General features: G+C 47.3%; 1 pseudogene; it reads left to right on the plus strand.

Moving 5' to 3' along the window:
• The first annotated feature begins 4,192 nt into the window (after positions 1-4,192).
• LOC148117455 (Nuclear RNase P) lies at positions 4,193-4,381 on the plus strand (annotated as a pseudogene).
• Positions 4,382-5,623: the final 1,242 nt, after the last annotated feature.

Genomic DNA, 5,623 nt, shown 5'->3' on the forward strand with positions numbered 1-5,623 from the left:
AGAGAGAAAGAGAGAGAGAGCGCGGGCTCTTGGGGAGAAAGACTGAAAGAGAGAGAGCACGGGCCCTGAGGAGGCGGGATATTGCTTCCCTGGGTAGTAGGGGGAGGGGTTGGGAGAGGGCGGGGCTTGTCTCTTAAAGGGACAGGGTACACAGGTGACAGACCATGCCAGTATATCATAACACAAGCTACATAATTTGATATTTTTAAAATCTCACATCCCAACCAGGCAGTGGTGGCACATGCCTTTAATTCTAGCACTTGGGAGGCAGAAGCAGGTGGATCTTTGTGAGTTCAAGGCCAGCCTGGTCTACAAGAACTAGTTCCAGGACAGACTCCAAAGCTACAGAGAGACCCTGTCTCGAAAAACCAAACCAAACAAAACAAAACAAAAACTCTCACATCCTATTCTGTTTGAACATATAAGAGTTTTCACCTAATCTACTTGTCTCATGTGGTGTCATACTTTGGGTATCTAGTCATATTGAAATGGATTAAATAAAAAACGCTGCAGGTCCCCTGAGTGGTGGCAGGCAGCGGGTCCCAAGAGCCGCCAGTCCCAGGCAGAGACAGCACAGTTCCCTGAGTGGCTGCAGTAGGCCATGAGGAGAGACAGATAGATGGGCATGCTATGAGACCACACTGCAGGTCTCTGAAAGCAGTTAATCTCAGGCAGGGAGCCATGTGGTGGCAGCAGGCGAGAAACAGAGACATGGATAGGCACACCATGCAGAGTAAGGTTGGACATTTATTTAGTGGGTTATGGAGGGGAAAAGGAGAAAGGGAGAAGAGGAGAGAGAGAGAGAGAGAGAGAGAGAGAGAGAGAGAGAGAGAGAGAGAGAGGAGACAGAAGCTGCCTCTCAGAGAGAGAGAGAGAGAGAGAGAGACCAAAAAGGGAAAGACTCAGGCTTCAGGCAGGAAGGAAGATCTGCCTGCCTCAGCAGACTGGGGAGGGAGTAGACATGTCTTATCTCTTAAAGAGACAGAACAGATCATTACATATATTCCTCTCTATTTTTGTCTGTGTTAATTTCTGCTAGGCTTATGCCTCTTATAACCACCTTCTGTGTCACTGTGTCACATATTCTTGACAATTGAAGGTATTCAATTATTGTGAAATCAGTATTTTTAAGCTTCAGAAATTTTGACATTCACTCCGTTATAAAGTCCTTAGTGGGAAGCCATGACAGAAAAAGCAAAATCCATGTTCATTTTCAGAATTGACACATGGGAATTAAGTGTTATGGAGCTGCAGGAGCAGCTGTCATCATAAGTTGCATCATCTGGGCAGTTTTCTGTAAACCATACAGGAGTCCCTATACTTCTCACAGCTTTTGCCCTTAAACTCATATAGGATATAACCTGGTGAGAGACAAATCCTTGGAGCTGCAGACTACCATTAATGGTGGCAACATTTGCAAGGGAGAGACCCTGAGACAAGGGCCAGTGAAATGACTCAATGGTAAAGGAACTTGCTGCTAAGCCTGATGACCTGAGTTCTTTCACAGGATCCACATAGTGGAAGGAAAGAATTGACTCTCACAAGATGTTCTCTGACCCCACAAGTGTGCTATAGCATTCAAATACACACACACACACACACACACACACACACACACACACACACACACGCACCACAAACAAACAATAAATAAATAATAAACATTTATTTATTTTTGGTTTTTCGAGACAGGGTTTCTCTGTAGAACAGCCCTGGCTATCCTGAAACTAGCTCTATGTATGAGATTGACCCTGAACTCACAGAGATCAGCCTGTCTCTGTCTCCCCAGTCCTGGGATTAAAGGCATGCACTACCACCACTCCCACCCCACTCCACCCCACCCTTCACCCCTAGCTCAATATCGCTTTTTAAAAGAGTTTCCCAGACAAGATGAATTTCAAGATACAAACCCAATTATCTATAGCAAAGGAAAGCACAGGGACTGGAGACAGAGTACAGTTAGTAGAGTGCTCACCTAGCATGTACGAGGCCCTAGAGACCTCACAAATATAGCATATTTGGAGAGGCAAGAGGATCAGAAATTCAAGGTCAGTCTTTGCTACACAGGGTCTTCAAATCCAGCCTAGTATAGAGCCTTAGTCTCAGAAGACATAAGTAGCCTAAACATAGAGATCAATCACTATCATATCTGACTTTAGATCCAGAGCATACAGATAGGAGAACCATGAAGTAGGAGTCATAATTAGATGGAATGTTTAATTAATAAAAAATTTAAATGGGATCCACAAAAGAGATTGGCCTGCAGAGACTTTACCCAGTGAGAATTCAAGTTACTATCATCTATTTTAATTACATGTGTGAAATAGAATTCTGAAACTGAGGTTTAAATATATGACTTTAGGTGAATATTTATTTCATTGATAATTTTCCTAGCAATGTTCTCAGTTTACCCAAATTTGAAGTTGATGAAGAAGTAACTTGGCAAAGAAGCAATCTGAGAAGGATTATCAGAAATGAGATGCAAAAATAATTTCCTAATGTTGTTGAAAAGTGTCTAACTTTGTGAGGGGGTGGGTACCATGAAAGATCATGTCATCAGTAGGAAGCGTGGTTACCGTTTTCAGAAAAATGCCTGTCCCTATAAGAATTTTTAGATACAATAATAATGACAACATGAAGTACAGTGGCATACTCTTGTAATCTCAATACTCAGAGACAAGAGGACCAACACAAGTTAGAGGGCAGCCTGATCTGCATATATTCATGTGTGTGGGCCTGGGTGCATGCACAGATGTGTGTGTGTGTGTGTGTGTGTGTGTGTGTGTGTGTGTGTGCCTATGTGTAAGAGTGCATGTGGAGGCCAGAAGGTGACATCGAGCCTTTGCCTCAATCATTCCTTACCTTATTTATTGAAACCTGTTTCTCTCTCGAGCCTAGAGCTCACCTGTTCAGCTCATGCAGAGTTTGCCCCCGGGATCTGAGTGTTAGGAGAGTGGGTGGGTGTTGGGAGCCACCTGGAGGCACAGGTGGTCCTGCAGTTTGGAGGTAGCCACGTGGGGCTGAGCAACCCTGCCTGCACCCTTGCCTGCACATGCTCAGACCAGCAGAATGGCATTAACCAATCAGGACAGCGTTCAAGCTGCTCCACCGTTTAAAAGCAGATGCCTCGGGACCCTACTTCCTCTCTCTAAGCTTTCTCTCGTCCCTGCTCTATCGTCCCTTCCCCCAATTTTCCTCAAGGGAATGCTCCAAATAAAGATGTGACCAGAGAAGGAATTCTCGTTTTTGGTGGCGTTCATTCCTGCTGGACAGGATGGCGCCCCGCAACTGGTGCTCGAAACCCCGGGACGCTGAGGGACCCTGACAACTACGCCGGGGGACCCTGAGAAAGCCCGGGAGAAAAAGCCAAGATCAGACACCAGCACAGAGAGCCTTGAATTTCAGAACTCTGAGAACATGGAGCGGTGAGTGACGTCTGTGAATCCCCAGAAAGGGGAGGAAAAGAAATGTAAAAAGGAATTTCAAAGGATAGGCCTAAAATAGAAAAGAAAATACAAAAAAAAAAAAAAAAATCAAAGTTAAGGTATCTAAAAGAAGGTACAAAAAGCAACGGGGAAGAAAAATCCCTTAAGTTCAGTGCAGGTGGAGCTGAGAAAAAGCGAGGTTTACGGTTGGGAGATCCGCGGCTTCCTCCGTGCATACTCGCTGATAGAGACTGGAGGCAACAGTCTCGTAGGGAGGCAAACTTGATCACTGCCTTCCCTGTTCTTAAAGAGCCACAGAGTTTCTGAGGTGATTTTCGCCTAATTTTGATAAGAGAGCTCAGTCTCTGGCTCTCACGTACAAAAAACTTTAATTTTTGACTGAGAAAGACAAGCTGCTTGATCGTGCTGAGAGTGCTGGCGGCAGCCGGCCCGCCTTTGAGCGGTAATGCCTGATTAGAAACACGGAAGTGGGCCAGGCACGGTGGTGCACACCTGTGATCCCAGCTACTCAGGAGGGAGACGCAACCGGTTGCTGGCGGGGAGTTTGCTGGGGGCCTACGGAAAGCCAGATCGCCATGGCGACGGGCAGGCTAAAGTCCGTGTGACATCAGAGGCTATATGTCCCGGCCTTCTGGCGGGGCTATGGTTTTTGGAGGACTTTTTCAGCACCTGAGCGGACTCGCCTGACTGAGGCGGAAGCTGCGTGGTGAGCAGCGGCGCCATAGAAGGCAGAGAGGAGCTGAATCGGCTCTGCGGAAAAACTGTGTTTCCATAGCAACATGGGCGAGCGGGGAGGTGAGTTCCCAGAGAACGGGGCTCTGCGCGCGGGCGGACCGGGCAGGAGAAGCCCCCCCACGGGTGGGCGGATGCCCCCCTCGCCGGAGCTTGAAAAAGACTCACAGCCGGCGGTGCGAGTTCATTGCCTGAGGTGAAACGGCGAGCCCGCGCACGGCCCGGGGCGGAGCCATGCCTTTGGGCCATGCGGAGCGCGCCATTATGGGCTTCAGAGGCGGAGCTGTGGCAGCCGCCGCTGTCCGCTGCTGCCGCCGCCCTCAGCCAAGGTCGCCAAGAATTTAGTCAGATAAAAACATTTGTCGCCAAAAATTCAGTCAGATAAAAACATTTATCCCCTAAACAACGTCCCTTCGTCAGCAGGAAGTAGCCAGATCGATGCTACGCCCATTCTCCCTTAAAGAACTGGTCGTGATTATCATAATAAAGGCATGTTTACCTGGTTACCGTATCCTAGGTAACTTAGGCGGACCTTTTGCCTGAGGCACCGGGTGAAATAAACAATGTTACCTAGAGGTTTCTCCATCTGAATAGGGGAGCTGGAGAGATGGCTCAGAGGTTAAGAGCACTGACTGCTCTTCCAAAGGTCCTGAGTTCAATTCCCAGTGACAACTGCTTTGGTTTTTAAACAATAGAGGGGGACTACACTACCAGTGACAGCTTCCCCCAGAGAAAGGATTTCTCTTGCATTCTTTACACTTAATTTTTAATTCAAAATTTTGCTGGTACAGGCAAACAAGATTTGCTTTTTGAAACAGAGACCTGCAAATCTCTAAGTTCAAAACCAGCCTACTTCCAGTACTGATTGTGCTGAATTTTTACACTGAGAGTTTTTAATACTCTTAAATGTTTATTTGGGAGGAGAGTTTTGTTTATGTTTTTCTAGGAATGCTGACATACATCTGGATGCCAGCGAGACCGACCAGAGAGATAAAGAAGACGACCCAGTGGATGCTGAGTGTCCTGCTGTGGAAGATTCGTGCGGAGACAGCAGAGATGACCTTCTGGGCGGTGCCAAGAGCAGCTGTTTCACAACATCGACTTGAGCAACACCCTGTGCAACCTCTTATCTCTTAACAATTTTCTGACTGACTCTATTCTGCCTTTCTCCCTCCTTGGAGATGGGTGGGAGCAGAGATATCCTTGGCATGCTGCGTCTAGGTGGGGACCAGATTGAAGAATAGTTTTGCCTTATTGCTCTTAAAGACAATAATTAGGGGGAGATGTTGGGAGCCACCTGGAGGCACAGGTGGTCCTGCAGTTTGGAGGTAGCCACGTGGGGCTGAGCAACCCTGCCTGCACCCTTGCCTGCACATGCTCAGACCAGCAGAATGGCATTAACCAATCAGGACAGCGTTCAAGCTGCTCCACCGTTTAAAAGCAGA

Source organism: Myodes glareolus, chromosome X, assembly GCF_982192425.1.
Source record: "Myodes glareolus chromosome X, mMyoGla1.1, whole genome shotgun sequence".
Classification (NCBI taxonomy): Eukaryota; Metazoa; Chordata; class Mammalia; order Rodentia; family Cricetidae; genus Myodes; species Myodes glareolus.